General features: G+C 46.5%; 1 protein-coding gene across 2 annotated transcripts in view; it reads right to left on the minus strand.

The window, feature by feature from the left end:
- Positions 1–10014, minus strand: part of LOC129846757 (putative uncharacterized protein DDB_G0271982) — a 90228-nt gene extending 80214 nt beyond the window's left edge. The window contains exon 1 of one of the 2 annotated variants that reach the window (XM_055914620.1): positions 9478–10014. The gene's annotated coding sequence lies outside the window, so the exon portion shown is untranslated. The remainder of the gene's footprint in view (positions 1–9477) is intronic. The other variant, XM_055914619.1, reaches the window with a different exon arrangement.
- Between the last annotated feature and the right edge of the window lie 1582 nt (positions 10015–11596).

Consider the following 11596-nt stretch of genomic DNA (forward strand, 5'->3'; position numbering starts at 1 on the left):
GCTTTTATTATCTTACCAGTTGGTTTAAGAGCAACAAGACACTCCTCCTACATTCACTGCAAGGAAATTCTAAGGTAACGGAATTATGCTGAAACTGAGTTGACACTTTCAAATGTTTGCCAAACAGCTGACTTCAAAGTCTAACAAACCATAGAACACTCCTCTATACATCATGACTACTTTGAACAATTTACACAGTACATTTAAAACAAAAACATTTCCTGGAATAACTGTGCAGACGGTAAAATCTCCCTCTTCTGTTACCACACTTTGGATCTGCACAGTTTGCTGTAAATGTGTGTTTATAAAATGTTCTGTGGGAAGTCCTTGTGCATATGGTTTGGTAAACTTTGAAATCAATGGTTTTGGTTTGGTGTACATTTGAAAGTGAAAAATCTGAGTCACAGTATAATTCTGTTAGCATGGAATAGCCGTGCACGAAACTCATTTAATCTATGATTCCTAAAGCTGAGACTTGGCTGAGTTTCCAATTAGAGGGGGGCTTTTAAGAACCTGCCGAAGTCAGAGAAGAAGTGAAATCCTACAAAGGAGAATGCTATCAGCCCGCTGGGCCTTTGTGTTCACTCCATTCACAAAGCCTGGCGCAGAAGAAAGGGGTTTGCTTCACTAGCGTAGCAGTCAAAGCAATGAAGCCATAGTTACAGAATACAGAAGTAGCCTCGTTGTCCCGCCCAGTGACAAATCCTTTCTATAGTGAGAGGTAAGCCCACAATCATCTCTCCCAGGCTTTTAGGGTCGGTCTGATGTTGCTGCTGTAGCAGTGCTGTCAGTCAAACATCTCGCTAACCTACAGAATATATTATCTTTGTACTCCTCATTCCTTCACTGCATTGCTCCAGTGGTTAAAACTGTATACACTCCATGTTGACAGGGTTCACTGGGGCACACCTCTGAGGTCACGCCCGGTGTGTAGGCCCTAAAGCGGGGTTATATTTAGCGCCATAATCCTGTCTGTGCAACACGGAGGCCCGACGTAATAATGGTTTAGGGTGGACGAGGGAACCCTGCCTCGGAGCAGTATTTCAGGCAGCTGAGAATGCCAGCTATGCAGGGGAGTCGGACTACTGGGTCACTGCGCTGCAGAGACGCCACGCCACACGGGCCTCGTCATGATCCCGTCCTTCTGGAGCTCTGGGGAAGACCGTCCTGAAATGTCTCCTTCATGCAAGACAATGGCCTTCAAAAAGTGCTTCAACTAGATGAACTTTGACCTGTAGTTTGACCTGTAGTTTCTATATATAAACACAGTCTACAATCCGTTTCAGTGGGTTTCTTTCTTGGTCTTGGTAGGATCTGAGCTAATGGGATGGAAACAAGAGTCCAGACTATTCCAGACACAATCCTCCTACTTTTTATGAGACAGGAGCGGGTTTTTATGAGACGGGAGTAGGTTTTTATGAGAGGGGAGCGGGTTTTTATGAGACAAGAGGAGGCTTTTTATGAGACAAGAGGAGGGTTTTTATGAGAGGGGAGCGGGTTTTAATGAGACAGTAGTGTGTTTTTATGAGAGGGGAGCGAGTTTTTATGAGACAGGAGCGGGTTTTTATGAGACAAGAGCAGGTTTTTATGAGACAAGAGGAGGGTTTTTATGAGACAAGAGGAGGGTTTTTATGAGACAAGAGGAGGGTTTTTATGAGACAAGAGGAGGGTTTTTATGAGACAAGAGGAGGGTTTTTATGAGACAAGAGGAGGGTTTTTATGAGACAAGAGGAGGGTTTTTATGAGACAAGAGGAGGGTTTTTATGAGACAAGAGGAAGGTTTTTATGAGACAGGAGGAGGCTTTTTATGAGACAGGAGTGGGTTTTGAACGTCACAGCTAATCTGGGGGGCTTTATGTAACAAATCAGCTCATTTCAAAGAGGTGTAAAATGCATTAGAAACCAGTTCAACACTGTAAAACAGCTCAGCCCGCTCTAACACACAGACTATGAATGACACTATTCAATACATCTAGTGAAGCGTAGCATTTAGCAGTGTTGGAACACAAAGACGTACAGCACAATTCACAAATATCTTGGGATAAAGGAAACTTGCTAACAACACATTTTGAATGTAAAGGGAGAAAACTATAATTGCTTTAGTCATTAGTCTCTCTTAATGTCAACGTCAGCATCAGCTGTCAAGGTGAAGAAGAGGGAAAAGAACAGACTGAGTCTCTGTGTTCTCACATGCTTTATAAGCCTCTAGCTAACTGACGGACTTCAACTGAAATGTGTCTTCCACATTTAACCCAGAAGATGTAGTATTTCATTCAGCATCTCTAATGGACTACAGCGTAACGTGAGAAAGGATGACATGCTGAGAGTGTGTTATTACTTTATGAATCATGAGGCGCTAGACGTCATGAGGCCTCTCCACTAGGCCCTTACACAGGACTCCCCACTAGGCCCGACGCAGGACTCCCCACTAGGCCTCTCCACTCGGCCTCTCCACTCGGCCTCTCCACTCGGCCTCTCCACTCGGCCTCTCCACTCGGCCTCTCCACTAGGCCCCGACGCAGGACTCCCCACTAGGCCCCGACGCAGGACTCCCCACTAGGCCCCGACGCAGGACTCCCCACTAGGCCCCGACGCAGGACTCCCCACTAGGCCCCGACGCAGGACTCCCCACTAGGCCCCGACGCAAGACTCCCCACTAGGCCCCGACGCAGGACTCCCCACTAGGCCCCGACGCAGGACTCCCCACTAGGCCCCGACGCAGGACTCCCCACTCGGCCTCTCCACTCGGCCTCTCCACTCGGCCTCTCCACTCGGCCTCTCCACTCGGCCTCTCCACTCGGCCTCTCCACTCGGCCTCTCCACTCGGCCTCTCCACTCGGCCTCTCCACTCGGCCTCTCCACTCGGCCTCTCCACTCGGCCTCTCCACTAGGCCCCGACGCAGGACTCCCCACTAGGCCCCGACGCAGGACTCCCCACTAGGCCCCGACGCAAGACTCCCCACTAGGCCCCGACGCAAGACTCCCCACTAGGCCCCGACGCAAGACTCCCCACTAGGCCCCGACGCAAGACTCTCCACTAGGCCCCGACGCAGGACTCCCCACTAGGCCCCGACGCAGGACTCCCCACTAGGCCCCGACGCAGGACTCCCCACTAGGCCCCGACGCAGGACTCCCCACTAGGCCCCGACGCAGGACTCCCCACTAGGCCCCGACGCAGGACTCCCCACTAGGCCCCGACGCAGGACTCCCCACTAGGCCCCGACGCAGGACTCCCCACTAGGCCCCGACGCAGGACTCCCCACTAGGCCCCGACGCAGGACTCCCCACTAGGCCCCGACGCAGGACTCCCCACTAGGCCCCGACGCAGGACTCCCCACTAGGCCCCGACGCAGGACTCCCCACTAGGCCCCGACGCAGGACTCCCCACTAGGCCCCGACGCAGGACTCCCCACTAGGCCCCGACGCAGGACTCCCCACTAGGCCCCGACGCAGGACTCCCCACTAGGCCCCGACGCAGGACTCCCCACTAGGCCCCGACACAGGACTCCCCACTAGGCCCCGACACAGGACTCCCCACTAGGCCCCGACACAGGACTCCCCACTAGGCCCCGACACAGGACTCCCCACTAGGCCCCGACACAGGACTCCCCACTAGGCCCCGACACAGGACTCCCCACTAGGCCCCGACACAGGACTCCCCACTAGGCCCCGACACAGGACTCCCCACTAGGCCCCGACACAGGACTCCCCACTAGGCCCCGACACAGGACTCCCCACTAGGCCCCGACACAGGACTCCCCACTAGGCCCCGACACAGGACTCCCCACTAGGCCCCGACACAGGACTCCCCACTAGGCCCCGACACAGGACTCCCCACTAGGCCCCGACACAGGACTCCCCACTAGGCCCCGACACAGGACTCCCCACTAGGCCCCGACACAGGACTCCCCACTAGGCCCCGACACAGGACTCCCCACTAGGCCCCGACACAGGACTCCCCACTAGGCCCCGACACAGGACTCCCCACTAGGCCCCGACACAGGACTCCCCACTAGGCCCCGACACAGGACTCCCCACTAGGCCCCGACACAGGACTCTCCACTAGGCCCCGACACAGGACTCTCCACTAGGCCCCGACACAGCAGAGTACAGTCACCAAGAGCCGCTCCATGTTCCCAAGAATAGTTAAAGGAACCATCTGTGGTTGCAGCACTGTCCCCCCGGGGAACAGTCACTTGGGTGCACAATCCTGATGAGGTTTTCCTTCATATCTAATTATATACAAGGACGTGCTCTGGAGGAGTGACCAGGTCGAGCCCTGAGGAGGACTAGCTGGGCCAATGATCTCCAAGGGCCAGGCGTAGCCCTTGTCTATAGTGAATCCTCAACCTGTGTGTGTGTGTGTGTGTGTGTGTGTGTGTGTGTGTGTGTGTGTGTGTGTGTGTGTGTGTGTGTGTGTGTGTGTGTGTGTCTACACTGCTGGGGGGGGGGGGGGGGGGGGGGGGTTAAGCAGGTGTTAATTCAACTTCTGTACTTTGGGTTTGTTTGAACTCCAGGTGCTAATTGTAATTCGTTCAGGTAAGAAAGCAGACGGGTTGAAAGATTTATAAAGCCAGTCACACAGTATTACGATATTCCTACTAAAGTAAGACTTGTGCATTGCATCAGTGCTGATTTGAAGTCCATTTTGACTTCAGTGCAACATCAGCCTCCAGCAGTGACAAGGCTACTGGTGGCTGTGGCTATTGAAAGCCCTTCAGATCCCAGGCACAGGAGAAAGCCTGAGACAACCATTACACTGAACCAGCTATTTGTCTACATAGCACTCAGTCACCCAAATCACAGGCCAGACTCGAGCCAGTCCATCCATTACACTCTGCAGTGGTGTCGTTTCCATGACCATCAGCCTCCAGGGTGTGTGTGACTCAGCATTAGAGCTCTGTTACCAAGGCTGGGCTTCAACCCTGGCAGGAAGCAATATCAACACAGCGTACAGATACTGAGTGTGGACCTTTTAAATGTCCTCTGCATTTAGGCCTAGTGTCTTAATATTACAATGAACAGAAGATCATTACAAGCAACGTGGATTCATGTGGACAGACTAGAAGAGACATTATTTCATATGGAATTATTGGAAAAGTTAAACATTGGTACTGTACCCCCACTTATTTCTGTTAAAACTGCATTGTTGGTTAAGGGCTTGTAACTAAGCATTTCACTGTAAGGTACCTGTTGTATTCGGCGCCTGTGACAAATACAATTGTATTTGATTTGATTATGTCTTTAGCAGGATACTCTACTGTATGTCATATCAGTGGGTGCCTGTCACATAGGACATAGGACATGTTTTTAAAACCAAAATTATTAGTCTATTCACTCATTTCTATGGCCTTTGAATCCAGCGAACTCCAGAAAGCCATGTGATTTGACAGTCTTAAAAAGGTGCAATATGCAGAAACAGCTCCGCCATTTCTTGGTTACTAAAATTTGAATAGTTTGCCTAATTTCAGCAGCTTTAAAGGGATACTTTGGAAATTTGGCAATGCCTTTATCTATTTCACCAGAGTACGATGAACTTCTGGATACCATTTTTGTGTCTCTGTGTCCATTATGAAGGAAGTTAGAGGTAGTTTCGAGAGCCAATGCTAACTCGCGTTAGCGTAATGACAAAGTCTATCAGACACGTTAGACTTCCAGTCATTGTGTTAGCAATTGCGCTAGCACTAGTTAGCAACTGCCTTCAAACTGCACGCAGAAACATAAAAACGGTATCCAACAAAATCCTGAAGTATCCCTTTCAAGAGATCATGACTGGTTGCAAGCAGGCAATCTCCTCCAGCAGTAATGTGAAGGACATCCGTCTGACTCTGAAAGCATTAGGCAGCTATTCCAGTCATCCTCGGAAAGAAAAACACATTGTTTATCATTGGCTGAGTGCGGTCCTCTGTTATAAGTCAATGATACAAGCAGTGAGGTTATGCCCAGGGCATCCATCACCGTGGAGACCAGTGAGGAGATCAGTAACAGTGACTGTGGAGAGGAGACTTCCCTCTGTGTGTTGTGTGGCCAGCAGTCTCACAGAGTGAGCGTAAACACAAGGTCACCTGAGCAACCAACCCCCAAGGTGTTGTCTGACTCCCTGTTCCCAACCTGTATAGATTCTCCCCCCTGAGAAAGACAACATGCGTCCTCTGTCACCTTTGATATCTGCCGGCCTCTGTCTCACTTCACAGTCATAAAGCCTATTGGCATTCCAATAGGTGATAGCAGCACCATGGTAAACAATGTGAACATTGCTCCCTGACAATGCCAGCTACTGTTTAGGTCATAGTGCACTTCCTCTCCAAAACACAAAACTAAAATCTTGCGTAATTGTGTCAGACACCATTTATGTTCTGTCCACGAGAGATTATAGCGCACTAGACAAACAAGGTTGAATTACTATAGCAACATCTCTAAAAAATATTCTGACCAAGATACTTCGCAATAGCAATTAGCCTACAGTAGCCTAGTTAAACTTACCTTTACCTTGTCAACTAATACGACTCTGTAGAAATACATAGTAGAAAAAAGACTGATATCATTCACATGTAATCAAACAGACTCTGTTCAATGTTAAAATAAATGTTATTAATGTGTAATTGTTAGCAGATCATTGGACTTTAAAGCCTGTGTAAACTGTCTGTCCTTCTGGTTTGTTCTCTGATTTGATTCCATTCCACTACACTGTCGCTACGTGTTGGCAGTAACAATTTATTTCATTAACATGGCTGGCTAACACCCTCATTTTGTCTGAGCATGAATAATCTTGCTCCCGAATGTAATTGTGATGTCTGGAGGCCTGCCTTCTACTGCCATAAATAAACATTAAAAAAGCTGTGCATTCAAATGACCGAGAGCATTAAATGACCCAGCACACAATGACATTACTCTTATGATAGGAAATCTCTCTGAGCAACGACACAGCTACACACCACAAGCAGTAAACCTGATCATGTGCAGTATACTGAAACGAGAGTGGGAATAAAGCACAGCAAGCTCGACAGCATGTCAGCATCCTATCTTAACAGGTATATAAAAAGGCCTACGTGGAAATTGATCAAGACACGCCACAGATATCCCAGAGCTGAGCGACAGTACACTGGCCACGAGCTGCAGGCCTAGTTTGAGGGACGAATGGAAACTATATTTGGCAGGCAAATGACCTGCAAGGCCTTGGAGGCCAGAGCCTGTGACCGAGGGTGTAGTCTACACCTCATCACTCACATGACCAATGTTTCCTCTCTGGGTGAGATGATGATTACCCTGCATTGACATGCAAATCTGTCAAGAATGGAAAACATGGAAATATGTGGTCCCCAATTTAGGCTAGGCTACCAGTCCACTCAGCCTGAATCCTTAGAGAGAGTCCCAATTTAGGCTACCAGTCCACTCAGCCTGAATCCTTAGAGAGTCCCAATTTAGGCTACCAGTCCACTCATCCTGAATCCTTAGGGAGTCCCAGTCTAGGCTTGGCTACCAGTCCACTCAGCCTGAATCCTTAGGGAGTCCCAGTCTAGGCTTGGCTACCAGTCCACTCAGCCTGAATCCTTAGGAGTAGTCTAGTATTTGCCTCAAATTTTTAGGAGGTGATAGTACTTTGATAGAGCGCTTTATAATAGTACAGTTGAACCTCAATATATCCTCTAACAACAAAGGTTTATTTCTTATTGGTTGATTTTCAAGGAAGGGTTAGATCATCTTTGACAACTAGACTGATGGGAAATCATTTCAACCGCTTTTCTGAACCAGTGCTAGACTTGGGCCGGAGCACCGACGCCTCAATGTATCTACTGCTGCAGTTCCTGTTCCTCTTCTGGAATATTCACTCAAAAGTATCGTGGAGCTCCTGCACCTAAATAGAAACAATATCGGCAACCAAAATAAATACCAGCACCTACTTCAGTCCAAGTCAACCACTGAGTATAACCCTGGTTTTAGTCGGCTAACTATACTGTAGCTTCAGTTTGTCTGGTGATGTCTGGTGATGTCTGGTGATGTCTGCCTTCAGTGTGCCGTTATGAAAAGAGGCTGCAGAGCATGTTATTGTAGAGCTGTGTCTCACGGTGGGGTGTCATGTTACTGAGCTCTTCATATCAAGTGAGAGTTGTAACCTAATATCTGATCAGGCCTGGGCCTGCTGACATAACCCCACCGCAGGATCTCAGTGTAACGTGAAGTCAACTCAGGGTTGATGTTTTGGACAGCTTTCACAGCACAACATTGGCTAACAAACAAGAACCAAGCCCTATTTCAATATCTCATCATGTTTTAACTGAAGATGCAAAATATAATTGCAGACATTTTGTAAAATGTTTCCGTGTTTGTTTCCCAGTCGGTGTACATTTGCATCTAAATGGAGATGCATTCAGTTGTACAGCTGACTAGGTATCCCCCTGTTTCCTTAAATGGAGATGCATTCAGTTGTACAGCTGACTAGGTATCCCCCTTTCCTTAAATGGAGATGCATTCAGTTGTACAGCTGACTAGGTATCCCCCTTTCCTTAAATGGAGATGCATTCAGTTGTACAGCTGACTAGGTATCCCCCTTTCCTTAAATGGAGATGCATTCAGTTGTACAGCTGACTAGGTATCCCCCTTTCCTTAAATGGAGATGCATTCAGTTGTACAGCTGACTAGGTATCCCCCTTTCCTAAAATGGAGATGCATTCAGTTGTACAGCTGACTAGGTATCCCCCTTTCCTAAAATGGAGATGCATTCAGTTGTACAGCTGACTAGGTATCCCCCTTTCCTAAAATGGAGATGCATTCAGTTGTACAGCTGACTAGGTATCCCCCTTTCCTTAAATGGAGAGCAATTCTATCATTTCCCCCCCCAATGCTTCAGGCACTGCATTCAAAAGATAACTGCAAAATACAGATATTTTTTTTTTTTTTTTTTTTTTTTTTTTTTTTTTTTTACAAAGTCAAGAGCATCAACGGGGCTATATCTACTGTAGTCATGCTGATCATGCACGGCTGCATTCTGATTGCTCTGTCATCTAGCTAATACAAATGTATGATGCCTTGACATAGCCACCTAGCCTGCGATTGAAATACTCGGAGAGCATAATCGATTCCGTTGCCATTTACATGCAACGTTATCAGATGAAAAACAAGCGAGCTGGTTGGATCCTGTTCATTGCCCTATCATCTATTACATAACCCCCCCCCAGGCTAGCTAAATAATGAAGTCAGTTAGCATTCTAGCTAACTAGCAAGCCAGGATAATTTCGAGTTGGTAACATTGACGTTGATAGGCATACAGTTAACAACTCCATAGCCAACACTGATGTCAACAACTATATCTAACTTGCTAACTAACTATCTGGCTGGTGTGGGTTAGCACCCAAGCAGAACAGAGAGGAACCATTCAATTTTGTCGCATTCAGAATTGTCACCCTCCGATCCGTGTCTCTTTTCACACTCGCATAATTAACATCCATAGCAAGGCAACGTTAGCTCTCCAGTCCTTACCTTGTTTGGTTCAGTTGGCTTATCTGGTACCATCCACTGTTAGTTAGACTGTTGCAACTTGCTTATGATGTAATGCTTTTTTTTCGTTCGCTAGCTAGGAAGAACTGCAGAAATAGCTAACGTTAGCTTACACACTCCATCATTCCACACTCGATAAGGAGTCAGGACAGCTGCCTGCTATCACAGGTTTGCAACATATACATATGGTTTTCTAGAAAATTGCTTAATTAGTTGATGTAACGGATCAGTTTCTAAAACTGATTTTTTTTACATGTATTTTAAAGTCTATATAAAAGCTCTGATATCCTGTTCGTAGCCTTCCTTCTTGTGAGTGCGAATGTTGAATCAGCGATTAACTGAGACGCCTGTAATCCGGTGATTGTCGTTCGACTACTTTTGCTTGATGCTCGCCAGTCTGCACAACTAGTAATGTCATGTTTTATTAAATTAAAGGATAAATAAATTGTCCATAAACAAATAACGAATATGTTGTGGGCCACATATACTTGTAGAAATAAGCTAGCTACATTTAAAGTGTATATGTTGCTGTGTCTATGAAGCCGTAGAATAATGTATTTGTGTAACCACTGAATATGAGATGGGTAGAGTCCGACATCTAGTGGCAGAAAGATGTAGCATTAGCCTGGGTACCAGTCTCTTTAATTTACGTTCCACTCCTTGCCACTAGATTCGATAACCTTCACCGCTATCATCCAATCACAATGTTAATGCAAACTAGACTGATGGGAAAACGTTCAAATTTAATTCATACATTTGATTGGAAACATTCTAACATTGGGCATTCTGACGTAATATATGTAATTGTAAACATAAACATTGGGCGCGGGAAGAACGCAGGATTCCCGTTTATTGGATTTTTTTACCACCAGCCAACGTGATCACGTCATATCAGAGAAGCTCTCGCCATTCAAACTTGCTACTTCTAGGACAAGCATTGGGCTATAGGGTACTGGTTCAAGAGCTATAAGAGGATTGGAGAGAGAGAGAGGCCAGTGGAGATGTCAGCGGAGATGCATGAATTTCACAAGAAAGGAACATTGAAGACAGAGATGTGTAAATTAGAAGTTAATTCATAGGCTGGGCAGACTGGGCTGTTAATCCACCATTCGAATGATAGCCTATAAACATTACCTCGATTAACCTGTACCCCCGCACATTGACTCGGTACCCCCGTATTGTTATGTAATTTTATTGTGTTACTTTTTGATGTGAATTTAAAAAAAAACTTTATTTAGTAAATATTTTCTGAACTCTATTTCTTGAACGGCACTGTTGGTTAAAACTATATTTCACAGTTGCAACATGCTGAAAATTGTCTCATGGCGTCCTTATGATCTCTCTTAACAGTGCTGTACAAGGTGTTTCTTTCAAATTGCGTCAAACATGATTTTAGACTGTGTTCATGGAAAACTGTTTAAAACTATATTTCACAGTTGCAACATGCTGAAAATTGTTTCATGGTGTCTTTATGATCTCTCCTACCAGTACTGCACTAGTTTTTACTTACAAATTGAGTCAAACATGATTTTAGACTGTGTTCGTGGAAAACTGTTTAAAACTATATTTCACAGTTGCAACATGCTGAAAATTGTCTCATGGGGTCCTTATCATCTCTCTTAAGACCTTGTAAGTATAACAGTTTAACTTTAGTCCGTCCCTCGCCCCGACCTGGGCGCGAACCAGGGACACTCTGCACACAGACAACATTCACCCACGAAGCATCGTTACCTATCGCTCCACAAAAACCGCGGCCCTTGCAGAGCAAGGGGAACCACTACCTCAAGGGCTCAGAGCAAGTGACGTCACCGATTGAAAGGCTATTAGCGCGCACCTCTGCTAAATAGATAGCCATTTCACATACGTTACATACGTAAGCATTTCACGGTAAGGTCTACTACACCTGTTGTATTCGGCGCATGTGACAAATAACATTTGATTTGATACTAAACCTACTACAGTGAATTAAGGCGACCACCACCTGTGCAAGCAAGCAAGAGACAAAAACTATATTTTGTCTGACGCATGTTTTGTGCCAACGAATTGAAGTTGAACATCGCCACATACGACAATTTAATTAAATGTGCAATAAAAAAAAGTA

This window comes from Salvelinus fontinalis, unplaced genomic scaffold (assembly GCF_029448725.1).
Source record: "Salvelinus fontinalis isolate EN_2023a unplaced genomic scaffold, ASM2944872v1 scaffold_0622, whole genome shotgun sequence".
NCBI classification, from domain to species: Eukaryota; Metazoa; Chordata; class Actinopteri; order Salmoniformes; family Salmonidae; genus Salvelinus; species Salvelinus fontinalis.